The sequence below is a fragment of the Aotus nancymaae genome, unplaced genomic scaffold (genome assembly GCF_030222135.1).
Source record: "Aotus nancymaae isolate 86718 unplaced genomic scaffold, 86718_ANA_hifiasm-v0.15.2.pri h1tg000036l, whole genome shotgun sequence".
NCBI classification, from domain to species: Eukaryota; Metazoa; Chordata; class Mammalia; order Primates; family Aotidae; genus Aotus; species Aotus nancymaae.
This window is the reverse complement of record NW_026988450.1, coordinates 16,749,306-16,775,947: the sequence shown is the minus strand read 5'-3', so window position 1 is coordinate 16,775,947 and position 26,642 is coordinate 16,749,306. Positions and strand designations below refer to the sequence as shown.

Below are 26,642 nucleotides of genomic sequence, written 5' to 3'. Positions count from 1 at the left end.
CCCATGTTATTCCTCCCCAACTCCGTACCCCCCAATGTCCCTCCCCTAGTCCCCCGCAACAGACCCCAGTGTGTGATGCTCCCCTCCCTGTGTCCATGTATTCTCATTGTTCAACACCTGCCTATGAGTGAGAACATGCAGTGTTTGATTTTCTGTTCTTGTATCAGTTTGCTGAGGATGATGGTTCCCAGATTCATCCATGTCCCTACAAAGGACATGAACTCATCATTTTTTATGGCTGCATAGTATTCCATCGTGTATATGTGCCACATTTTCCTTGTCCAGTCTATCATCGATGGGCATTTGAGTTGGTTCCAGGTCTTTGCTATTGTAAACAGTGCCGCAATGAACATACGTATGCATGTGTCTTTATAATAGAACCATTTATAATCCTTTGGATGTATCCCCAGTAATGGGATTGCTGGGTCAAATAGAAGTTCTATTTCTAGGTCCTTGAGGAATCATCACACTGTCTTCCACAATGTTTGAACTAATTTACACTCCCACCAATAGTCTAAAAGTGTTCCTATTTCTCCACATCCTCTCCTGAATCTGTTGTCTCCAGATTTTTTAATGATTGCCATTCTAACTGGCATGAGATGGTATCTCAATGTGGTTTTGATTTGCATTTCTCTAATGACCAGTGATGATGAGCATTTTTTCATATGTTTATTGGCCTCATATATGTCTTCTTTTGAAAAGTGTCTGTTCATATCCTTTGCCTACTTTTGAATGGGTGTTTTTTTTCTTGTAAATCTGTTTTAGTTCTTTGTAAATTCTGGATATTAGCCCTTTGTCAGATGGGTAGATTGCAAAAATTTTTTCCCATTCTGTTGATTGCCAGTTCACTCTAATGATTGTTTCTTTTGCTGTACAGAAGCTCTGGAGTTTAATTAGATCCCATTTGTCTATTTTGTTTTTTGTTGCCAATGCTTTTGGTGTTTTAGTCATGAAGTCCTTGCCTATGCCTATGTCCTGAATGGTTTTCCCTAGGTTTTCTTCTAGGGTTTTTATGGTGTTAGGTCTTATGTAAGTCTTTAATCCATCTGGAGTTAATTTTAGTGTAGGGTGTCAGGAAAGGGTACAGCTTCTGCTTTCTGCACATGCACATGGCTAGCCAGTTTTCCTAACACCATTTATTAAACAGGGAATCCTTTCCCCATTGCTTGTTTTTGTCAGGTTTGTCAAAGATCAGATGGTTGTAGATGTGTGGCATTGCCTCCAAGGCCTCTGTTCTGTTCCATTGGTCTATATCTCTGTTTTGGTACCAGTACCATGTACAGCTGAAATTTAAAGCCACCTTTTTGAGAACTATTCATTCCCTGCATGTCTCTCATGTATATATGAAATATACATGTTAATAAACGTTTGCTTGTTTTTCTCCTGTGAATCTGTCTTCTGTTACAGTTCTTTCCCACTATAAACATATGGGGGTTATTATTTCCTTTCATTATACTATACTATATTACCTTAATACCAATAGCCTTACAGTGTATTTTAAAATCTTATAGGGATAGTTTTTGTCCTTCCGTTTCAAAAACTTATTGTCTCTCTCTATATATATACACACAAATATGTATAGTATATAGGTACATATATTCTGTTGAAATTTTGTGTTGAAATTAATTGAATTTATAGATGATTTGGGGGGAAAATGGACAACTTTAAAAAATGACTTTTCTCTTTATTTTTTTCAATCTTCTATTATGTTGCTCCATCAATTTTTATAGGTCTTAAGAATTTTTTGTTAGATTTTTTACTAGATTTTTCTGTTACTTTATTGGTTATTGGTTTGAACAGTATCCTTTTAAAATGGATTATTTCTAATATATATTTTTGCTTAATATATTTATATAAAGTATTTATATAAATATATTATTGCTTAATAGATATTTGATGAGTCATAAATATATAATTTGTATGTTAGATATAAATATATATATTATATTAGCAATAATCAGTTGTTTGGTTTGTTTACATTCTGCAAATTACTGCTCTTTTATTAATTCTAATAGTTTTCAGTTGATCCTGTTGCATTATGCAATATTATTTTGTACAAATAATGACAATTTGCTCTCATGCTTCCTTTTGTTAACTTAATGCAATGGACGAGAGTGCCAGTAAATATTGCCTAGCCACCTGCACCCCTGTTTTCTGAATTTAATAAGAGTTATTTTAACAAAAACTTCATATTTGTTTTATGTTTCTGGTAGATATATTTTACCTTAAGGAAGTTTTATTCCTGTTCATAGTGTACTTTTTTTTTATTCAGAGACGTTTAAAATTTCATCAATTATTTTTTAAAGTAATTTGAGATATCACAATTTTTTGCACATAATCTGTTAATCTTGTGATTACATCTACTGACATTCTAGTAATCCTCACAATTCTGAAATAGTCTGTTTTTTCATAATGCATATTTAATAACTATATTGCTGATTCCATTTTCTAATATTTCACATGGAAACGTTTATAGTTGTTCTCATTAATGAGAATGACCTATAGTGTGTGCATGTGTGTGTGTGTCTCTGCTATTTTTACCTAATTATGGTGTTAGAGTTAGGATAGGGTTCTGTGAAAAGGGCCGTATGTGCAAAGCAACCCTCAAATGCCAAAGGAACCAAGAAACCGAAGGAAGCAAACAAATCCAGTTTGTTGGTAAAGGGTATTTTATTAGGGGAACTTACAGATAGAAATGTGGTCATAGGCAGCCATAAGACAGGTTGATCTCCACACTGTTACCCCGAGACCCAGGACTTAATATGCCATAAGTAAAGGGCATACATGTTCCAGCCAGACAATTTAAGGTGACCCTCCAGAACAGGCACGAATGCTGTGTGCATCATAGCCTGTAACTTGTGTGATAACATTGAGGTCGACATATTCTTTCACTAAGGACAGTAAATAAAGAAGAAATCAGGAGGCACTTATGAGAGTGGGGCTAATCAGAAGTTAACATGGCAGATTAGTATTCAAGATGGAATCAATTTTGTCTACACAGATAGATTAGCAGAATGAGCTGAGAAGTTTCCTATTTATGCTCTGAAAGGGTGTGAATATCATACAATTGATCTGTTTCTCAAACAATTTATAAAACTCACCCCAAACTTAGTGGTTTAAATGCCTTCATATTAGGATTAGATCTGTGGCTGCTTTTTCATTTTTTTTTTTTTTTGCCACAGTTACTTATCTGTGCAAGTTTCTATCCTTCTTGAGTTAATTTTAATAATTATCTTTTGCTTAAAAATTATTCATTTAATTTAAATTTTCAAATTTATTTCTATACAATTTTATATAGGATTTTCTTATAATTCTAACACCTTCCTATATATCTCTATTTGCTATTACATTCTGTTTCTAATTTTTGTATTTTTATTTATGTCTTTTCTCTTTTTTGTCATGGGAACTGCCAAAGGTTTATTTTATTTCATTTGTTTTCTGAAAGAACTAGCTTTTGATTTTCTTGATCTTGTCTACTCTTCTGTGTGTTCTATTCCATTAATTTTTTCCTACATTATACTTATTTTTCCCTTCTTTCTCCCTCTATTGATATTTATTTTGTTGTTCTCTTTCCGGCTTGTTAGTTTCATGCTTAGTTGATTTATAATATATAGGAGTTCAGAAAAATACATATTCATTTTTGTGGTGTCCATGGTGACTTTTTATCTAATAGATAAGTTAACTGTGTTTTTCAAATGCTCTTCAGTCTGCATGGTTTGCTAACCTCTGAGAGAGATAGATTTAGTTCTCCAACTATTATTGCTATAATTTGAATGTGTTCCCCAAAAAGCATGTGTTGGAACTTAGTCCCCAATGCAACAGTGTGGGAGGTGGGGCCTAAGAAGAGGTGTTTAGGTCGTGAGGGCTCCATCATTATGAATCAATTAATGCTAATTCTAAAAGCACTTGGGACTGTGAGTTCCATCTCTTTTTTTTCTTCCTTTTAGGTTCACAGGGCATGTGTGCAGGTTTGTTACATGGGTAAATTGTGTGTCACCAGGGTTTAGTTTACAGGTAATTTTGTTACCCAGGTAATCAGCATAATACCTAATATTTGATCCTCACCCTTCTCCTTCAAGTTGACCCCCGTGTCTGTTGTTTCCTCATTGTGTCCATGTGTACTCAGTGTTTAACTGCCATTGGTAAGTGAGAACATGCAGAATTTGGTCTTCTGGTCCTGTGTTAATTCACTGAAGATATTGGCCTCCAGCTCCATCCATGTTGCTGCAAATGACATGATCTTGTTCTTTTTTATGACTGTGTAGTATTCCCTGCTGTATATGTACCACATTTTTCTTATCCAGTCCACTGTTGATGGACATCAAGGTTGATTCCTATCTTTGCTATTGTGAATAGTGCTGTAATAAACATATGCATGAATGTATCTTTATAGTAGAATGATTTATATTCCTTTGGGTATCTATCCAGTAATTGAGTTGCTGAGTCAGATGGTAGTTCTATTTTAAGTTCTTTTAGAAATCTCCAGGCTACTTTCTACAGTGACTGAACTAATTTACATTCCCACCAGCAGTGTATAAATGTTCCCTTTTCTCCGCAACCTCACCATTATCTGTTATTTTGACTTTTTAATCATAGCGATTTTGACTAGTGTGAGATTTGTGGTTTTAATTTTCATTTCCCTAATGATAAGTGAAATTGAGCAATCTCTTGCTCTCTTACATGCATGTTCTTGCCCTTCCGCCATGGGATGATGCAGCAAGACGGCCCTTGCTAGATGTGGCCCTTGATCTTAGATTTCCCAGTCTCCAGAATCATGAGTTAAATAAATTTCTGTTTATTTTAAATTACCCAGTCTTAAGTGTTCTGTTATAGCAGCACAAAACAGACGAAGACAATGATTGTAATTTTGCTATGTATTTTTTGTTTTCTCATGTATTTAGGTAGACATTTTAGTGAAAAGTTGGCAAAAGTTGTGATAGAATCTATTAACCACATGCTATTAAAACTCTATTGGTGAGGTATTTCTTAATAAACACACAAGCATTGCTATTTTACTTAGAAGTGATTTTACAAAATCATGACAATTTTTAGATTTAATAAATCACAATAGTGTCATATTAATAATGCTACCTCTACTTTGGCATTCCACCTTGTGAATATAATAATTTGTGTTTTTTGTTTTTCATCTCCACCTAGATTACATCATCTTCAAGGAATCAAATTTTTAATTCATTAAAAAAATCTCTGGTTTAAGACGTACAGCATTATACTTAAAAAATAGTCTCTTTATTTTTCTCTTTATTCTCTCTTAAAACCAGTCCCTAAAGAGCTGATGAAAGGTGATTTTCTTTCCCTCCCTTCCTTTGTTTTCTTTCTTTTTTAATTATGAGGGCTTAATTAATAGCATGAGAGTTTTATTCAGGTCAATATATCTTGCTAATTATCATTACTTGGGTGCTATATTTTCAGTTTTTATTTTGCTTCTATTTATATTTTATTGTCTTTCACTTAAGAATTCATGATACAGTCATATTAGCTCAAATAAAGTATATGCTGTCATTATTATTTATAGAAAATGAGGAAATAGAGTCTACCACAGCATATATTATAAATGTTTTCCTAATTAACATTTAGTAACTATTATATTGAAATTACTGTGTGACAGACACTCCTGTTTCCTGTGACAATTCTTGTTTAAAGATTATTACGTATTTCTCAAATAAGGTAAATTTATATTCTTGTGGGAATAAAAGGAATAATCACCATGAGATAGAAACTTGAATAGGATTTAAACCTTAATCTTCTGTTTGCCTCCCAATATCACTACTTTCTTCACATTGTCTCCTATATGAGCATCTACAATCAGTGTAGAACTCAATTTTTTTTCTTTCTTTCTTTTCTTTTCTTTTTTTTTTTGAGATGGAGTCTCACTCTCACCCAGGCTGGAGTGCAGTAGTGCTATCTCGACTCACTGCAACCTCCGCCTCTTGGGTTCAAGCAATTCTCCTGCTTCAGCCTCCCAAGTAGCTGGGATTACAGGTACCTGCCACCATGCCCAGCTAATTTTTGTATTTTTGTAGAGATGGGGCTTCGCCATGTTGGCCAGGCTGGTCTTGAACTCCTGACCTCAAGTGATCCACCTGCCTTGGCCTCCCAAAGTGCTAGGATTAAAGGCATGAGCCACTGCGCCCAGCCAGAACTCAATTTTGAAAGGGCAAAAGCTGGTAAAATTTGAATATTTATTAAAGACAAAGAATATAAAGTGAAAGATACAAAACTAGATACAGAATTCTAAATATTAACAAATTGCAGCAAAATACAGATTTTAAAAAGCTGGTAGAAGCAATAAATATTACAAAATTAAATACCTGACACTTGCTATAGTATTTTCTGTTACATTTTTGGCTGTAAATTCTTTACTATCGCTTCCTATGACAATTTTGTAATATTTTTTATAGCAAGAATAGAAAGACAATTTAGTTTTTTTTCCTCATGGTTGATCAAAATGTATTATTATTATTACTGATGGTTTAGAAAAGTTTCTTTCAGCTTCACAACTCATTATTGTCAAATCATCTCTCTAGAAGCTACAACAGGTATGCTTTTTCTTTGTAATACAGCTTTGTGCCCTGCATTGTAAACCCAAGGATTTCTTTGATTGGTTTTAGGAAGTTGGATATGCATGAGATGGGGAAGCCTTTCAAGGTATGAGTATGGGCATCAGAGGACGTTGTCTGAATCCAGCACAACCAGTTACTGGATGTTCTTTACCCTTGGTTATTTATCTGTGTCAGGTAAGATTGGACTCCCAAGGACTTCCAAGCCAGTTTTTAAAAAAATTAAATAAACTGTTTATTTTAGAATAGTTTGGTTTACAGTTTCAAGCCACTTTTTTATGTGTTATTTAATCCCCTTAATATTGTAAGAGAAGAATTTTGTCACTTAAAGGTTCATGAGAATCTCACCTAAAGGGACAGCACATGTAGGCTGTGGTTCCATGCTACAGGGACATCTGTGTTAACAGCATTTATACAACAAACATTTCTAGGGGATTGGGGGCGGGGCAGTAGCAATGGTTATAAGGTCATTATGTAACTAACTAAAAGCAAGTATCTTTAAAAAAAATTCCCCTTTTTTTGTCACTCCACTATACTTGGATCATCTGTTTTTATAAGTTTAATCAGTTTCCTTGACAATTCATTTTTCTGTCTAGACTTTAAAGTACCTAATGAAGTCTTCATAGGACAACTAACCCCATTTCTCTTAGACTGACTGTCTTTGGGCACAGCAGAGCACCAAGGGGGCTGAGCTGACCTCTTGAAGATGGATTCCATTAAGTGACCCCTGAGCATAAGAAGGTGCCTTTGCAACTGGCCATGGCACATCTATCATTTGATGCAATAACATTCTCTTGACAGATCTACCATAGCTAATAGGGAAAGGAAAATTAGTTTGAAATTAGAAAAATATATTGTTAGAATAAATCATTACCTACAGGGAATGGTAATATCTGTCTCTCTGTTATCTAAAATGATATTAAATACTAACAGAATAAAGAGTGAAGCGGGGGGAGAAAAATAGAAAAGTTGTCAGAGCCACTTGTTCCAATTTTTAAAATTTTTCTTTTATAAAGAAAATTATCACGGTAAGATGTCTTTGCTGTCAGCAGTGTACCATGGTGGAATGAGCAAAGACTGGAGAAAGAACTTGATCCAAATCCTGGTTCTGCTGCAACTCATATTGGGCAAGGCATTGCAACTGTTAGAAGCCTTAGTTTTTTTATCAGTAAAGTGGGGATAATTGCAAGCATGCAGGGTTGTTGCTGTTAGCATGGAAAATGTGTGTAAAGAGCCTAGTATGCTATCTAGTATATTGTACTCATGTAATAATGTTAGTTATGTTATTATTCTTAACTTGGAGGGCTTCTTCCTTGTTAAAAATTAAATAAGACCGGGTATGGTGGCTCATGACTGTAATCCCAGCGCTTTGGCAGGCCGGGGCGGGTGGATCACCTGAGGTCAGGAATTCAAGACCAGCCTGGCCAACATGGAGAGTCCCCATCTCTACTAAAAATACAAAAAAAATTAACTGAGCATGGTGGCGGGTGCCTGTAATCCCAGCTACTTTGGGAGGCTGACGCAGGAGAATTGCTTGAACCTGGTTGCAGTGAGCTGAGATCATGCCATTTCACTCCAGCCTGAGTGACAAGAGCAAAACTCTGTCTCAAAAAACAATAATAATAAAGTGAAATAAAAAGTGTAAATAAATAAATAAAAGGGACCTATCAGTGCCTTATTGCAGTTGCTGTGGACAAACAGAACCAAGCAATCTACCGGTTTATCTGAAAGATAAGAGGCCTATGGGACTGAGAAGACAAAGAGATAATAAAAATTATTTATATATAACAGTGTGAGGATTAGTTTTATGTATCAACTTGGCTAGGCCACAGCATCCAGATATTTGGTTAAACACCAGTCTGGATGTTGCTGTGAATAAACTTTTTGGAAGTGATTAAAATTAAATGAGTAGAATCTTGAGTAAAGCAGATCACCTTCTGTATTCTCACATTGCTATAAAGAAATACCTGAGACTGGTAATTTATAAAGAAAAATGATTTAATTGGCTCATGGTTCCACAGGCTTTACAAGATGCATAGCAGCATCTGCTTCTGGGGAGGCCTCAGGGAGCTTTTACGCATGGCAGAAGGCAAAGTGGGAACAGGTGTTTTACATGGCAGGAACAGGACCAAAAAAAAGAGTGGGGAGGCACTCCACACTTTTAACAACCAGATCTCGTGAGAACTTACTATACAACACGAAGAGGGGATGAGAACTCTGCCTCTATGAACCAATCACCTCCATGAGGCCACACCTCCCACGCTGGGGAATTACAATTCAGCATGAGATTTGGTGGGAACACAGATCCAAACCATATCACTCTCCATAATGTGGATGGGCCTCATTCAGTCAGTTGAAGACTGACCTCCTCAAAGAAGAGGGAATTTTGCCTTTGTATTTGAGCTGCAACATCAACCCTTCCCTGAGCTCCCTGAGTCTCCAGCCTGCTGGCCTTCCCCTGCAGATTTGGAACTTTCCAGCCCCACAATGCACATGCCAAGTCCTTAAAATAAATACTTCCTTCTCTTTCTCACTGCACCCCTGCATCCTATTGGTTCTGTTTCTTTGGAGAACTCTGATTAATAAGATTGATAAATATTAATAAACATTATTGATCAAGATACACATTGATTGGTGGTGACCCTTCAAGTTTATATAGGGGGCATCAAGTTTGGATGGAGCCCTGCCTCCTTTTGGCTTATGTATCTTCTTTTTAACCTCCATTTTTATCTTCAGGTTTTTAGGGGATACTTAAGGCCTTTGCTCAGTATTTGCCCTTATGGATAATCAATAAAAGTGAAAAAAAAGGAAATAGTGGGTAATTTGTAACTATTTATAAAATGTATCTGTATATATTATTTAATACTTACACCAATGCTTTGGGATGATTAAATGCTTCCCTGTTTTAGAAATGAAAGAGTTACAATAACACAAACATGGATAATTTATTGAGCTCATTCTGGGCTCGGCGTGTCAGAGTTTGTCATAGTCTGTTTTGTGCTGCCTTAACAGAATACCACAGATCAAGTAATTTATATACAACAGAAATTTATTTTCTCACAGTATGGAGGCTGGGAAATCCAAGATGAAGGCATTGAAAGTTAAGGCTTGGTCTCCGCTTTCAAGATGGCACCTTGAGCACTGTTTCCTCAGGAGTGGAGGCATGCTGTGTCTTCACAAGGCAGAAGAGCAGGAGAGAGTGAGCCCGTTCTCAAAGCCCTTTCTATAATGGCATTAACCCATGCATAAGGATGGAGCCCTCCTGACCAAAACATCTCTCATTAGGTTCTACCTCCCAATACTGTTGCACTGGAGATTAAGCATCCAACTCATTAATTCTAAGGGGATGGAAACATTCAAACCATAACAGATTATCTCATGTAAGCCTCACAGCAACCCGTGGCACAGAGGCATTTATTACTCCGAGTTTAAGATAAGCACACCGAGAAATGCATAAAATAAAGGGCTGGGCTGGAACTTGAACTTAGATCAGTTGATTCCAATGAAAGTCTATGCATTTTTCTCCCATGGGGAGTCGTCTTTTTCATTTTTCTTACCCTAGGTAGACAAGACAAAACACATCTCTGAGCCTCACAGATCTGACACAGATCTCAGTGCAAGTATCATATTTCTGGAACTCAACTAAAAGTCTGGTGCTTAATTAGGACAGAAATCAAATGACTCTTGGCTGCAAAACCAGTGCCTTGCCCCTCCTGAGTTAAAGAGTCTCATTTATGGTTATAAATATTGAAAGGGATAAAATGTATCTTTATATCCGCCATCAATTTTCATCTGCCTTCATGGTAGAACTACAGGAGAACACTGGGGAAAATTCAAGGCAACTACAAAGGAGAGAAAGCAGAACATTAGCGAACTTAGGAACTGTAGGTCTTTTAGAGAGCATCTTATTCTTCTCCTTCACTTGACAGATGAAGAAACTGAGGCAGGGAATTAGATCACCTGCTGAAAGTATGTTAGACTGGAGCATCTAAAATTTAATGAGCAAATAAAATCAATTTATTCTTGTTCAAGTGCAGATTCTGATTCTGTAGGACTGAGATGAGGCCCAGAAGTCTGCATTTCTAAGAAGCTCTCCAGGTGAAGCTACTGCTACTGATCCAGTGGCTTCACAGAGTGGGAAGGGAGAGTGAAGTATTATGACAGGTAGGATAGTAGAAGGGGAGGGAGGGAATCAAGTGCCATGGTTTGAATATATCTCCCAAGTTCATGTGTTGGAAACTTAATCCTCACGGCAACACTGTTAAGAGGTAGGACCTTTAAAAGGTGATTAGGGCACAAAGTCTCTGCTCTCATGAATGGATTTAAACCATTATCATGATAATGGGTTTGTAATGAAAGTGAGTTTGGACCTCCTTTGCAGTCTCTCACCATGTGATGCCTTCTACCATGTTATGATGCAGCAAGAAGGCCCTCAACAGATGCAGTCTGTTGATCTTGGACTTCCCAACCTCCAAAACCGTGAGCCAAATAAATTTCTATTTATTACAGATTACTCAGTCTATGGTATTAAGTTATAGCAGCATAAAATGGACTCAGACAGAAAATTGGTAGTGTGAAGTGGACTGTTGCTATAACAAAAACCTGAAAATATAGAAGTGGTTTTGGAACTGGGTAATGGGTAGAAGATAGAAGAATTAGGAGGATCAAGCAATAATAGAAAAAGGCTGTATTGCTGTAAACAAAGCACTAAGGGTGATTCTGGTGAGGGTTTAGAAGAGAAGAGCTACAGGAAAAGTTTGAAACTTCTTTGAGACTTCTTAAGTGGTTATGATCAGAAGATTGGTAGAAATACAGACTGTAAAGGACATTCTGATGAGGTCTTAGGTGGAAATGTGGAACAAAATATGAAAAATTGGAGTAAAGGCTGGGCATGCTGGCTCACACCTGTAATCCTAGTGATGACAATGGCAGCTAGTCTGGAGCAGGTGCTGCCATCATGCCAGCTATAGCAGGGAGGAGTGGCCAGGTCTGCACATTCCACAGAGCTGGCAGAAGCCAGGGACAAGCAGGATCCCCACCCCTTTCAAGTTGGTAGGATGGGAGCTCCCTGGGTGATGCCACAGTGGCCCAAGTTGTCACTGTGGACCAAGGCCTCCCACCACATGGAGCAGGCAAAAGCCCCAGCCACCTGGGTGCAGCTGCAGTTGCCCAAACTGTGGCTGTGGACCCAGGCATCCCTGTACTCTTGGTGGCCCAGGAAGCCCTCCCCACCCTCACAGGCTCGGAATTACCTGCTCCTGCTGCCTGACTGCTCCCTGCTGTTGGCACCCATTCTGATCTTGGAGCAAAGTCAGGGCCAGACCCAGATGCTGTCACAGCCCAGCCAGGTATGCACACACTGGAGGCAGTGCTGACACACCAGGCCTGCCACCTTGACCCCCTCTGGACTTGGGGTGCTGACTAGCATAGGAGAGAAGCCGATAGTGGACTAAGGGCAGCTTGGCAGTAGCCTGCAGGTGCCCCTTGGGACCTACAGCCTGGGCTCCATGAATGGCAGCAGGAGGCAGACAGGTTCCTGGGCAGAAGTGGGTGGGCTCTCAGTGAGGCATGCACTTCTTCCCCTCTGAGGCCCATAATTGCCCTGGGCTCAGCCAGAGCTGAGCAGATGTCCAGATGACCAGTTACAGAAGGGAGCTACCCACTCTAGGGCCTTGTAGCTGCTGAGAGCTGCAGACATTGGGAAGTCTGGCTGCAGAGAGGAGCTACCCACTGCAGATGTCAGGGTGACCAGCTGTAGAAAGGCCCTACTAACTCCAGGGCCTGTTGCCTGGCAACAGAGTGAAACTCAATCTTAAAAAAAATGTGGTATCTTAGTCTATTTTGTGCTATTATAATAGCACATGTTTTTGATAATACATGGCCAAGTGTGGCCATGTATTATAGTATTATCAAATATTATCTCATATTATCTTATTCTATATAATATTTTATTGGCTCATTGCAAACTCCACCTCCTAGGTTCAAGTGATTCTTGTGCCTCAGCCTCCCAAGTAGCTGGGATTATAGGCATGTATCACCACACCCAGCTAATTTTTGTATTTTTAGTAAAGATGGGGTTTTGCTATGTTTGCCAGGCTAGTCTTGAACTCTTGACCTCCAGTGATCCACCTGCCTCAGCCTCCTAAAGTGCTGTGATTACCTGCATCAGCCACTACATCTGACCTAAGATATCACATTTTAGTGGGTCCTGCAATATGTGGTAGTGGGACAAGCTCTCTCAAAAAACTAATTTATTGATGATGACATGATCTGATAGCATCTGAAATCAGGTCATCTTCAATTGATGTTGAAAATGGCATTGAAATCATGTTAAGAAGACTAACAATTTTAACAGTCTGGAACAATATTTTTGAAATATTTTTAAGTTAAGCAGAATGAATATGATTTTAAAAACTCATTGTGCCTGTACAGAATGAGGAAAATACAATTTAATAGCTGCCTGTGTGAAAAAGGACTTAGTGACATTAATTGCTTATATGTTTTTGAGTCAATAGCATGATGTCATTGTATCAACAGAAGTACAGTATGTGGGGAAAGAGGGATTATAGCTTCTTTCCACATCACACAAGTCATAACATGCCTAGAGGGATAAATACAGTGAGTTCCAAGTTTCTCTTCAAAGAATCGTAATTCATGCCAGTATGTTCAGTTTCCATGTTCTTTGTTCTCCATTTTAAAGTTTAACTTCCTCATTCTCTTTGTCTCCTTGCCCCTGGTTTCAGTAAACAGTCTTCTTGCCAGCGCTAATCAATAGTACACATCTGTTCCCCTGGTTACCTGCACCTATTCCTCTCACCAAAACTCTGCATCCTCCTTGTGTATCCCCCTCCCAACCCACATATTTAGAGTCCTGACTCATCCTAGTCACCTGTTCATTCCTGAGTCACTCCTGGTCACTTGCTCTGTCCTGAGTCACTCCTGGTCACCTTGTCTGAGCTGAGTCACCTTTAGTCACCTGTTCCACAACTGTCTTTCCCATCAAAACTGCCCATTCCACTACTCTGGCCCGTACCCCTGCTCTCTTTAAAATTGCCAATCAAAATTAGCTTAGACTGCCAACCCTAGCCAGTAGGGGAACAACACAGCAGTAGGGGCTACCTGCATCAGGGATAAGAACCCCTTTCCCTCCCTTGTTCAGGTATGCTCTTGCCATTGCTCCATCCACGAGACACATCCTTCTATAGAAGTAAATTGCCTTGCTGAGAAAATTTATATTCAAGTGCTATTTCTTTTGCGGCACTGAAAGTTTATTTCTAACAGGAGGATATGCTCAGTTCAGGATGTGTAACATTAAACAGGATATTAGATACCTGAAATGCATCTGAGTGAGACTGTCTCAGGATATCTAGGAATGATGCTTTTGAGAAACAGTTGAAATTGGGCATTTAACCTGGAAAGTAAAACGACATACAGTATAATGCAAGGACTAACCCAGACACTGGAAGGAACATCATGTGTATGTTCCTTCAAGACTAGGCTTGTTCTGTGAGATTCCTGAGTGTGAACTAGAATCAGTAGAAGTGAAAATTAGAGAGAGATTCAAGCACACTCTAAGGCATTTGTGGGGAGATGGAGGAAGAGAACTGGGCTTTGAATTGAATTCCAGTTGCGTGACATTGAGTAAATCACTTAGCCACTCTGAATCTCAGGCTCCCCATTTATAAAATAGGAAAAAAAAATTCTCCCTCCTTGATAATTTTAAGAAGCCAGTGAGATAATATTTGATAGTAAATGGCCAAGTGTGATAAAGAGTGCTGATTCAATTACTTTTGAAAACAACATTATAAAACTAGAGCAGTGTAGCCACAAAATGGGCCATTTCAGGAAGCAGTGAGGTTTCTGTCATTGGAGGCATGCAAGTCAAGGACAATTAACCTTTAGGAATTGAGGATGAGACTCTTGCACAGGTTTTACTGCTAAATAGGAGGTTAATGAACAATGAACATGATTTATAGGGTCCCTTCCAATTTTAAGAGTCTGTACAGACTAGTATCACCATTCTTTTTCCCTGGCTATTAAAAATGCAGGTGGAAAAAATTGCTTCATTCAACTGTAACTCTATTCACCTCTCTACCCAAGATAGGAAGGCAGAAATGACTTTTATTTTGAGCATTTCATTCCCCACTCCCTAATGGAAACATCTTCCTTTGAATTCTAAAATGATATCATTTCCATTTTATAAGGTTATCAAGGGCATATATTTTTCCAAAAATGGCACCATACAGAGTAGCTCCCTATGTGATCTGATTTGAGAAGGGCAAAGGGAGAGTCAATTGCACCAGATTTTTTTCCTCCATTGGTCCTGCTATACATATTATAATCCCTCTATTGTAATTCTTCTATAAATAGTTATCAAAATGTGAATGTTATTTAGGGTGACTAACATCTTAAGCCATTATCTGCCTTTAACACCAGGCCAGACTTAGACTAGGTGTTAGTGTGTTATTGCAGTGCTCACGAAAATGTGCTGCTTAGTTCTGCTGTAGGGAGCATCATTGCTGACGCCCTCAGCAGTTAGCACTCTGGATCATCCACAGTGTTTGCCCCTATGCTACATTTCCTGTGGATTGCTCCCAGCTAGTGACTAACCATGGTGGTGATGCTAATGCAGGTCCATTCATGAGAGATGCGGGACTCTTCTGACACATGACTCTGATTCAAAGGCTACCCATCAGCTGGCTGAACTTTTCTAGGAACTGTGCTGCAGTCCCAGACTTTTCCTATCCAGTCCCCTCCCCCACTCTTTTCCTTCTCAGGCATTCAACCTGCCCTGTGGCCTGAAGGCTCTGCCTGCCTCTTTCTTCTCCCTCTCCTTTATCCTTTACAGGCATTTTCTCCAACAAGCCTCTTGCATGCTTAACCCTTAGAGGACTCAAACTTACACAAGTGATGTCAGGAGTTGGGTGAAAAAGCAGGTGGTAAAACAAGGTTGTTAAATGAGCTTATTCACAGCCTGGAAAACAAAGAGGGCACCATCCTGGGTGATAGATAGGAAATGAGTAATCTTTGGCACAGGGTGGAGGCCCAAATGCTACACTTTTTACCCATGGCAATCTGGAAAACTCCCCAGTGATGGGTGCCACCTTGCAGGAGTTTGAAAATTGTAGGGACGGGGGAGATGTCTACAAGGGCAGTGGGATTGGCTGGTTACTACTCACTTGCACTGATGCCCTGCAGAGGATGAGATGGGAGCCTTTCTAGTGAGAAGTGGAGGCCTTGACAAGCAGTTAAAGGCTAAATGTGAGAGCCAGAGGTTCTCTTTGGCAGTGTACAAAGAGACCCCTATCTCCTGCAGTAGACATTGGATACAGCTGAGTGGTGTCTATCAGTTAGACAGTTACTTAGAATTGCAGAGTAGGTCTGTTATGCTAGGGTCAGGGCCATGGATGAGAAAACCTGGGGCCCTGGAACATAGAAGGGGGATATCTAAGTGGAGGTCTCTGAAGACTGCCCCAAATCCTCTGAGTTTGCCAAGGCAACCCACCCTTTCCTAGAACAAGCGAGTGCTTCCCCTCTGTGGGAGAGGCTGCAAAGACCTGTCCTCCACAGGGCAACAGGAGCTGCTCCCACGTCCTCATCTGGCTGCCAGGTGAATGCCAGGTTAGATCCCAGCATTATCTGGCTGAGGACTTGCTGGGGCTGAGAAGAAAGAGATTATACACTAAAGTGGCTCCAGGACTTGCTAGAATGTAGCTGCTATCAGAGGAGTACTCCTGGAAATAGATCTTGAGGGTGCTGGATCAAAGGGGTTGGAGTGTGTGATTAGATTAACAAAACTCATTTTCTTGGGCACGCTTTGTTGAGACATGGGACTGAACACTAGTGGGGACCCCTGGTGATGAAGCAAATTCACTGCTAGAGTGGCTCACAGAAACCTGGTAAGAGTGATGGCCCTTACTGAGCAAAGTGAAAATGCAAGAGTTTCCTTGGCAGACAGTAGAGGAAGGCATAGAAAATCACAGGCAGTTTGGCGTGCTAGCGTGGGTGTATTATGCAAGACCAGGAGACTGATCAGAGGATTATGTTCCCGGGGAGGGCCCAGAGGACACAGCAGTCACCCCAGCTACTGAGAAATCTGTCTACAGGGTTTATTGATGGTACTCTTCCGAAGTCAGGGATGATAGTACAAATCACAGTAGATTCCTGGGCAGTGGCCACTGGGCTGGTCATCTGGTAAGCAAAGAACTGGGAGATTGAAGACAAGGAGGTCTGGGCTACAGGCATAGGAATGGATGTACTGATGTGAGAAGACATTTCTATCGCATATTAGCACCCCAGAAAGCATTTACCTGGAAGAGGCACTGAATAACCAAGTAGACAAAGTGGCTCAGCCAGATGAGGTTAGCAGCCTTCGCCATCAGCCACCAGAACTGGCAGAAAGGACACATGCATGGAGAGATGGAGATGGAAGTTGAGTTTAGACTCAGAAGTAGGGAGTCTCGATTAGCATGGGAGTTATTGCTGCCTGAGTGTACAACCTGTCAGCCACAGACACTACACTGAGCTCCTGGTATGGCAATATTCCTTGAGGGGACAGATAGCCTCTTGTGGCAAGCCAACTACATTGAGCCCCTTCCATCCTGAAGGGCTGGCAACTTATTATCACAGGAATAGACACCTCTTCTGGATATGGGTTTGCCTTTCCCTGTCAGCCCCTCAGCCAGCACCATCACGGGACTTACACAGTATCTGATCCACAGGCATGGGCTCACGCACAATATAACACTTGACCAGGGAACTAGCTTTGGGCACAGGAGTAGTCCCATGACCACGTATCACACACCAAATCCAGAAGCAGCCAGTCTTGGAGAGGACTGGAACAGCCTCCTAAAGGCATAGCTCAAAAGCCAGCTTGGAGGTAGCATTCGGAGAGTGGGTGCCATCCTCCAGGCTGTAGCAGTGCATACATTAAGTCAGAGTCCTATATATGCCACCGTGTTCCTTATGGAAGAATGAGTGGGTCTGGAACCAAGGGGGTGGAAGCAGGAGTGGCTCTGCTTACCATCACTCCTAATAGTACACAGGGATTTTGTGATTCCTGTTCTTACAATTGGGAGTTCACAGTGGAGGGTGTACTCTTGCAAGAGGTCACAACAAGGGTCGCACTGCACTATAAGCTAAGATTGCCACAAAGGCACTGTGAACTCCTTGTGTCCAAGGACAAGCTGGTGGGAAGAGGGCTCACCATCCTGGTGGCCGTCACTGCCCCTCTCAGCAGGAGGAGATAGGGTGCTTCTATACAAGGAGGTCAGGGAAGAATTTGCAGAACCCGGAACCCAGAACCTAGGGCATCCACTTGGATACCTCCTAATACTCCTGTGCCCCATTTCGACTGTGAATGGACATATGCCACAGCCCTGCCCTCTGAGCCCTGCCTAGGCAGTAGCTGAGGATGAGGGACCTTTGAACTGACAGTGGAGGAGGCAGAGGATGAGAATCAGACACAGTCCCAGAACTAACAAGAAGAACTGTAGTTCCTATTCCTAACCTCTCTTATCCAGATTTCTCATCAGGAAGAGGGACCTACGCTATCCATGGAAGAGTTGCTTCCCGAATCTGTGTAAAGTAGATTGTATTGTGCAATGGGGTGACTGTGGTGGCCATGAAGAGGCACAACTCGGACATCAGATCTCTTGCTACAGAGAACATTAACTGACAGCCCAGCAGCTCCCATCTGGATCCACCTGTTAACAGTGAGGCCAACCTCCCCCAGACTGCTCCCAGCCCAGGGCTGAGCATGGTGTAGTCCTAATGCTCTTACAGGAGACCTCTAGATCTCCTCCCTAGAGATGCAGCCCTAGAGATGCAGGGCTCTTCCAACAGACCACTTTGGCTCAGGGCTCCGCATCAGCTGGCCTAAACTTTCTGTGCTGTGGCTGAGGGTCTTCTGGCCCATCCCCTTCCTTCTCTTCCTCCTTCACAGAGGCCAGACCTGCATTTCCACCTGCAAGGTCTCCTTGCTTGCTCCTGCTCCCTCCTCTTTCCTTAACATGAGCTCCCAGTAAATCGCTTACATGTTGAATCCTGACTCTGCATTTGCTTCTCCAAGGACCCAAACTAACCCGAGTACAGTAGAAAATGATTGACTTTTGACTCAGTCCTGGATTCACATCTTGTCTCTGCCATTTATTAACAACATAACTTTCCATCACTCAACCCATTTTCCTCATCAATTAAAATATTTCTTACTCCTAAAGTTATGGTGAATGTTGAAAGAGTTAACATTTGAAGAGCACCTGTGATGTGCCTCCTAGAACAGGTGCACAGTTTGTTCCTTTCTCATCATTATCCTTTAGCAGTGATGGAATGGGACTCTATACTCTATCAGTTGTGATAAAGGATTACAAGGAAGTGAGAGAGGAAGAATACCAGCTGCTGCATATGGCAAGCCTGCCTCCTGGGTCAGGCTTCCCTGACAGCTTTATTGCCTGAGGCATAAAGATGCTGGGTGCCAGGGAAGGGAAGGAGATGGCACTGGAGGGAGACCACATTAGATCATTTTAAGTCCAGTCCCCAGTTCTGTGCAATTCTTAGTGGAGAGTTTTTTAAAAGAACAGTAAAGGCAGTTATGAAGCTGAGAAATGGTCCTATGTCTCTGAACAGTGCTGGCCATGCCTAACCCACCACTCCCGGCACTCGCACCCACCCTGTCTCAGGGCCCTTCAGTGTCACACAAAGAGGGGCCACACCTCTGATTCACAATCTGAGGAGAGCAAGTTTGTGGATCAAAGAACATGACTAATGGCCGCGGAACTTTCTGAAGAGCCCAGATTATTTAATTATCAAGAACAATTTAGACCACTTCAGTGGTTTTCATAAGCTCCACATACTTCAGCATTTGCTTGGCAACATGAAATAAAGCTTTCTCTGGGGTTCCCAGCATTTGCAATGGGCCATCTCCCAGCCCCATCTGGCTGCAGAAGGTTCACTCTGTGAATTTCCTTACTGGAGTGTGAATTTCCTCACAAGGGACAAGAGGAAGGAAGGAAAAAAGTAGACAGAACTTTAGTTGTTCTCTGTGACAAGAGACTTCAAAAAGTCAAAATGGGCCTTTGAGTCCCTGCTCTCACTGGGCTGATGTGAGCATTAAGCTAAACATGAGAACATATTTGAAGCACAGAGAAACTTCCTGGCATTTCAGTGCTTAATAGATGCTTATTATTTTTAAAAAGCAACAACACATTTTCCCTATTTCCCTTCCTCCTCCCTATAACACTCCCTCCTTCCCACCTACCTCATCTTACCCGTCCTCCTTGAAGTCTTTCTGACTCGATCGAGACTACATCAGTAGTTCTTCATGTAGCGCTGTTAGAACTTGGCATCTCCTCCCTCATGGGGCACACACACATTTTGTCTTGTATTCTGCTCCAAGCACACATCTTATCTTGCTTGAGGAGAAAGGGAAGCCAAGGAAAGTAATGATTGGCACATGGGATGAGGGGCTGAAATGACTGGGTTTCCGTCATTTATTAGCTATGCAACCAAGTCAGTCACTTAGTCTTTTTCAGCCTCAGTTTGTTTGTTTGTTTTTGTTTTTGTTTTTGTTTGTTTTTTGTTTTTGTTTTTTCTTCCTTGAGATGGAGTCTTGCTCTGTTGCCCAGGCTAGAGTGCAGTGGCACAATCTCTGCTCACCACAACCTCCGCCTCCCGGGTTCAAGTGATTCTCCTTCCTCAGCTCAGCCTCCTGAGAAGCTGGGACTACAGGCTCCCACCACCATGTCCAGCTAGTTTTTGTATTTTTAGTAGAGATAGATAGGGTTTCACCATGCTGGCCAGGCTGCTCTCAAACTCCTGACCTTGTAATACGCCTGCCTCGGCCTCCCAAAGTGCTGGGATTATAGGTGTGAGCCACCGTGCCCGGCCCTCAGCCTCAGTTTCTTATCTGTAAGATGGGAAACTACAATTTACCTCATAGATTTGTTGTGAAGATCTAGAGATGACTATACAAAGCACCTGGTACAGAAGATGGTTGTATTTTATTATTAATTTATTATTTAATTTATCTTTGTATCTGTCAGAGGATATTGCAGGAAGGACACATCATTCACTTCATAGATGTTTGGGATAAAAGTGAATTGTGTTTTTGCACCCAGTTTAAAGATAAAGACTGCCATGAAACATGTTTCCCATACATTCCTGAGCATAAGAATCTCTTGGAAAATTTGCTGTGGTGGGTCTAGAGTAGAATATTTTAACATGCACTCAGTGCATTCTGACATCTGATATTGGGAAAACTGCTATAAAGTAAACTCAAGTGATTATGTGAGAGTGTCTGTTTTGTAAGAAGAATGGACTTACACAGGTCTCTTAATAATGGACACACTGGTGCCCAATTGATTTGGGCAAAGCAACCACCGTAAAGTGTGAGCATGGTGGAGTAGCCACATCGCCATTTAGGTGCAGCTGGGTCCGAGCCAGGAGCAGCTCTAGTCAGCACTGCATCACTAAGTGGACTCCAGGTGCCTTTTCATAATTGAATGAAATCCCAAATTTCAATTTATTTCAAGGCTGCATGATGAGGTAATTAGGATCTTAGTTACATCTAATGCCCAATGGAGGTCCCAGGATTGTTTTACAACAGTCAAGAGGTCTGGGCGGATAATTACCATCACTTCACAGTGAGAACTGCCAACTTCAGAGCTCTAAGGAGAGAATACCCATGGAACTGAGGGCTTTGAAAATCCACTCAAGTGTTACCCCAACATTAGCGTTGTTATCAATGAAGGGACTTTGTCTTTTATGATGCTGGGTTTTCAGAAAGGAGTTTCTTTTACATGGCACGGGTTTCCTTTTCATTCATCAGTCCACAGTGAGGCAGTTTTATAATGAGGCACAAGCTGGGCTGAGATCAAGATGCAAGCAGAAAGATCAAGGGTCAACAGGGAAGAAAAAAGAATACTCAGCCCAGGAGCAGCTTCTATTCTTCAAGCACAGTCTTGAAGGAGATTTCCTAGGGGAAGCATTTGCAGTTTTAATAACAGACTTGAAATTTAAGCTCAATCTATTTCTGGGCAATAAATGAAATATCTTTAGTGTTATCTGATGTATCTTAGAATTAGATAGATTCAAAATAAATAGACAACAACTCCTGGAATATTTCACAGGGTGCAACTCAAGCCAAGTGATTCCAGAAAAGCAAGTTGTACTCTATATGCTTAAGCCTCAAATTCAAGTTCAGAAATCCAGCAGGCTGGTTTTTGAACTCTTGAATAGAAACTGAAAAGCAAGGATACTGTATTTGAGTTACACATACTACTTCATAGCATACACCATTTGACATCACTCCTTAGTAAAAATATTCCTTCATCTCTAAATCTTAAAGTGAATGGTGTTATCTCCAATAGACACTGGAAAAAAAATGTTGGAGAACAAAACCCCCAAATCTGCTCACTATCTTATTTTATAGAAAATGTTTTGAAATATTGATGCCCCTCTTTAGATGGTTATACATAAGAGATTTTTATTTTTTGAGACAGAGTTCTGCTCTTGTTGCCCAGGCTGGAGTGCAATGGCATGACCTCAGCTCATGCAACCTCTGCCTCCCGGGTTCAAGTTATTCTCCTGCCTCAGCATCCCGAGTAGCCACCATGCCCGGTTTTTTTTGTTTGTTTATTTTGGTTTTTTGTATTTTTAGTAGAGGCGGGGTTTCTCCATGTTGGTCAGGGTGGTCTCAAACTCCCAACCTCAGGTGATCCACCCACCTCGGCCTCCCAAAGTGCTGGGATTACAGGCGTGAGCCACCACACCTGGCCGAGATTTGGTTGTTACTGAAGCATTTCATTTATGCTGAGACAAGTAATGCAAATATGTATGAAGGTGACTTGCAAGTTGAGACATTATGTCATGGGGGCTCAAGTTGGGACCAAGTTCCATGATGTGTCCTATTTCCAGACTGATCTGAGGTCAAGACCCTTAGTGAGTTCATCTAGCTGACTGCCCAGACCTCCATATCTCATGGTGGTATTCATGAAGTAAAAGAAAACTGATTTTTCTGTGGTTAAAAAAAAGAAAAAAGATTTGAAAGGAAGGGTGACCCAGTGTTGTTGACAGAAGTAAAGAGAAAGTTGAGCTCAAAGACAGTTTTAGTTCTTAACTAGAAAACCAAAGTCTGGGGTAAATCAGGCAATTTAATGTAAAATTCACCAGTGACCCAGTTCTATGAATACAAGCATTTTGCCATATACTCTCAAAAGAAAGAAAGAAAGAAAGAAGAAAATAAAAAAATAAATAAATAAAACTTTGTAAAACAGTTTCAGCTTGTGTCTCAGCTAGTATGAAAATTGCTCATCAAATGAGAGTTAAAATTTTAGTGGAAATTGAATGAAAATTTGTCGTGTAATGATATGCACAAGAAGCCTGTGCCTGTACAGAAAATTGATTTGGGCGAAATCCAGAAATTCCCATAGCTAAGATCGTGGGTATTTGTGAAAAACTAGATACTTATCTTTCAAATTGATTAAGTTTAGGAAGAAACTTTCATCTCTCTCTCTCTCTCTCTCTCTCTCTCTCTCTCTCTCTCTCTCTCAATCATCTATATATCTACCTATCATGAATGTATATATGTTTCTATCGTCTATCCATGTAGTCATTCTTTTCTTAGAAATAAAAGAGCTATGTGTAAGACATTGTGCTAGGAGGAAGGATATAGACTTCTGGGGTTACGGAGGGGATGTAAGACATATTACCATGAAATGACACTTTATTTTTTCGAGACAGGATCTTTCTCTGTCACCTAGGCTGGCATGCAGTGGTGTGATCATGGCTTACTGCAGCCTTGACCTCCTGGGCTCAGGTGATCCTCCCGCCTCAGCCTCCCAAGTAGCTGGGACTACAGGTGCATGCCACCACGCCAAGTTAATTTTAAATTTTTTGTAAAGATGGGGTTGCACTATGTTGCCGAGGCTGGTCTCAAACTCCTGGGCTCAAACAATCTTCGTGTCTCAGTCTCTCAAAGTGCTGGGATTGCATGCATGAGCTACCATGCCAGCAAGAAAACTGATTATGAAATAAGGGCAGGCCTGGTACAAAAGTGGAAAGAAGGGAACCCTTGTGGTTTGCTTTCCTCTCACTCTACTTTTTGGCATTATGCGATTTTAAAGTTGGCAAATTCACTCAACCTTATCCATTGCTTGATTTTTTTTCTTCCCAAATGTTTTCCAAATAATCCTTGATTAATTGGCCCTACAGATCATGCACCACAGGGCAGCTTGTCAACAGATATAGAGAATGTATACAGGAATGAAAGGAATAGTTTGTAACTTGGTTTTCTGTGCCTTCCTATGAGTTTCTGGTGACTTGAGAAGAAGTATTAAGGACACTTTCTTGTTGCTGAATTTGCTGTCTACATAGATGAGAATACCATCATGGGAGCTGATGGTTAAAGTGGTTTTAGAAGGAGGATTGAGAAACAGGGACTAGCTTTCTGTCTTTTAGGGTCTCAATATAAACTTGTCTATTCTACTCTTTGGCTTCTTTTCTTACATGAATAAAAATAATAGCAAAGACATTAGGGCATAGTTATTAAAGGGCCTTTCCTGTATTAACTCATTTATTGATTACAATTACCCTAAGAAGTGGATGCTATTATAACCCCCACTTTACAGATGAAGAAAAGGGGCCCCGAGAGATTAAGCAGTCATTTAAAATCACACAGCTAGTCAACTGCAGAGCCTGAATTTAAAGCCACAAGATCCAGCCCAGAGTCTGCCCCAGTCACTAAGTATGCTGCTTCTGGGACCAAAGGTGACCACATGAAGGAAATGTCCCTCATCTCCATGTGACAAGAGAGCAGAGGCTGTCTTCCTGCCACTGGATCATCTATTGACTTTCCATCTCCATTTTATATAATTAACGCTTATGTTGAAACAGCAAATATCATTAAGAGCTTTAGAGTACATCGCAGTGGAAACTAGGAGAATTTGGAACTCTTTCCACCTATGCTCTATGGTTGTGACCCTGACTCTATGTCCATTGGCTGCAATAAAGATAATGGAGTTTAAAAAAAAAGATCCTCAAAGAAAGATACTGTATGTTCTACTGGAAATATGTTTCCCCTATTCTGCAATCAGTAGACAATGGATTGCTGCCCGGTGAGCAGAAGCCAGAAAGTTGTTTGGCGTTTAGGGACTCCAGTCTCCTTAGTTCCTACAGATGAGTAGCAGGCACCGGAGGTGATGGAGGGTGTGAGGAAACCATGGACTGAGGCAGGTCACTTCTTCCCTAACTGAATGTCCTGAAGTGCTTTTCACTGTCTCTTTTTAAACCAATAATAAAATATTTCAGAAATAAAAATCAAAGTCCTTATCTTAGCTCACAAAATAATTTTCTGACAGTGGTCAAAAAGAAAAAAAAAAAAGGTGAGCCAGCTTCCTGTAACCTTGACCTTTTCTCTTTTTTGTGAAACATTTTTTGAAACTATTTTAAGTTGTTGAAGGAACATTCCACTTGAAGAAATGGTGAACGCAGTCATGATGGGCTGGCGGGACAAAAGTCCAGGGGAGTGAGCAGAGGTCATTGACCTATTTCTGCCAATTTTGCAAAAGAGGGCAACACCTTAGAGTGGCTGGATGACAGCCAGGGCCACCATGAAGGCATGCCCTGAGTCTGGAATGTGTTTTCCCATCAGTGCAGGTACCCATTCTGGGGAATGTGGTGCCCAGGCTGTCCTGAGCATTGGGAGGGCCAGAGAATGCCCTTTCCTACTGGAGGTATTATCTCTTCTGTTTCCTCCTTTTCCTCTCCTTTGAGACCCCAAAATGTATATTTTGACTGAGGGAAATACGCAATCCAAAAGTGAGCTCATCTAAATGTGGTCGTGAGTGTTTTTGTCCCAGCTGTGCTGAGTCCGATCTAATCGGACACCTTGGGTCCTGAGAGTCTATGGTGCACTGCTGAGATTCACAGAACTGGGCCACTGCTGAATTTCTCATTCCACTGCTTGATTTGCTCCAAACGTTCTGTTTATAGTTAAGGACTATAGCTGTCTTTGATCTCAACTTTCTCTTTGCTTCTGTCAGCAAGGGAACCCCACTGCTCTCTTTTTCTTGTTTGCATTATTTTCTCTCATTTTCCTAATTATAACAGTTTCTTTTTAAATAATTTAGCCTTGGCCTGAACTGAAAAGAAAAGATATCTGTGAGTTTACATGTCTGAATCCTCCATTAGATTGTGCCTTCCATAAGAGCATGGTTCAGTGACACAGCAGAGCTCAAGAAATGTCTGTTAAGTGGATGAACACTCAGGCCACTCTCCTCTACTGGAAACCAGCCCCATCGCATCCATTCTTTCCAATCACTGTGGTAAGCTTCTTGATTCTTGGTGCCATCTCCCTACATGTACTAACTATGTGCTAACTCTGACTCTGGGCAGGTTTTTTAAACCTCTTAGTGCCTCAGTGTATTCACTTATAAGAATGGCCTTTATAATAGGTCTGTCTTTGTTGGGTTGTTGGGAAGACAAAATGAGATAATCCATGTGAAATCCTTAGAGCAAGGGTGTCCAATCTTTTGGCTTTCCTGGGCCACATTGGAAGTAGAAGAATTGTCATGAGCCACACATAAAATACACAAACACTAATGATAGCTGATGAGCTTAAAAAAAAAAACTCAAAAAAAAAAAACCTTATAATGTTTTAGGAAAGTTTATGAATTTGTGTTGTACCACATTCAAAGCTGTTTGGGGTCACATGGGGCCCGTGGGCTATGGTTTGGACAAGCTTGCCTTAGAGCATTGCCTAGTAAATCCTCAATTACACATTATATCTTATTCAATGCTCATGCTTCCTGCAGGATGATCAATTGAGTTATTCTTCTTTGCCCAAGGACACTAAGGCTCAGCACACTTTCAGAGCAGAGATGACTGGTCTGCTCCTTGTGTAGCGTAGACCAAGGCACCTGGGTCTGAAACTGTGATGGCTTCTTCTCCACTTACTATCAGGGCAGGTCAAACCACCCCAAACTTAGAAGCATAAAATGACTACCACTGTATCATGCTCACTCATTCTCTGGGACAGGAATTGAGGCAGGGCCAAATGGGGATGGCTTG

General features: G+C 40.8%; 1 protein-coding gene across 5 annotated transcripts in view; it reads left to right on the top strand.

The window, feature by feature from the left end:
* CRH (corticotropin releasing hormone) overlaps positions 1-26,642 on the top strand; it is a 248,080-nt gene that overhangs the window by 185,004 nt on the left and 36,434 nt on the right. Inside the window, exon 4 of one of the 5 annotated variants that reach the window (XR_010345559.1) lies at positions 6,630-6,755. The exons of 3 other annotated variants lie outside the window; for them this stretch is intronic. The gene's annotated coding sequence lies outside the window, so the exon portion shown is untranslated. Of the gene's footprint in view, positions 1-6,629; positions 7,178-26,642 lie in introns of those variants that run through there. One more of the 5 variants, XR_010345560.1, reaches the window with a different exon arrangement.